This window comes from Propithecus coquereli, unplaced genomic scaffold (assembly GCF_000956105.1).
Source record: "Propithecus coquereli isolate 6110/MARCELLA unplaced genomic scaffold, Pcoq_1.0 Scaffold377, whole genome shotgun sequence".
NCBI classification, from domain to species: domain Eukaryota; kingdom Metazoa; phylum Chordata; class Mammalia; order Primates; family Indriidae; genus Propithecus; species Propithecus coquereli.
The window spans coordinates 1,216,788-1,217,372 of record NW_012149474.1 but is presented as its reverse complement, the minus strand read 5'-3'; the positions used below and the strand labels follow the sequence as shown (position 1 = coordinate 1,217,372).

Genomic DNA, 585 nt, shown 5'->3' with positions numbered 1-585 from the left:
CCTGGCGGTGCGGGGACAGGGCCGTCCCACCCCTGCGTGCCGAGGGCTCCGGCTCCGCGCTGGTCCGTGGACCGCAGTGTGCACGGCTGTGCTTACGCAACCCTCGCCTGTCTGTTTCTCAGAGCGCAGATGTAGCCTGTTTAGGGTAGAAAATGCGTAGAAACTCACCTGAGCCCCGTGAGAACGCGCACACCTGCGGTTCCCGGCTCAGAGGCCGAGTCCCGCTTCCCTCCGGGATCTGCCCCCAGACTCTGGGACCTCGGTCCGTGTGTTGCTCCAGCCCCTGCGTCCCGCCTGGAGGGCCTGGTGCCTGGGGAGGGGTCGGGTCTGCCCCCCCCCGTGGAGGCTCCGCCCCCTCCCTGCAGACAAGGGTCTTCCTGTCCCTGCTGTGCTGCTCAGAGCCCCAGGCTGCTGGGGTCGAGCGTGAGTCCTGTCACCGCCACACGCCGGACACCACGTCCCTTTGCACGGGCAGGGGGCACCCGCTCCGTCTGCAGCCCTGACCCAAGGATCGGACAGTGCGGGGGAAGGGCCCGCAGCCCCTTAGCACTCTGTGAGGGATCCCCGGCCATCACCACGCCTGTC

At 68.9% G+C, this 585-nt stretch overlaps 1 pseudogene; it reads right to left on the bottom strand.

The window, feature by feature from the left end:
• The window catches only part of LOC105816509, a 19,183-nt pseudogene that overhangs the window by 18,407 nt on the left and 191 nt on the right, over positions 1–585 (bottom strand).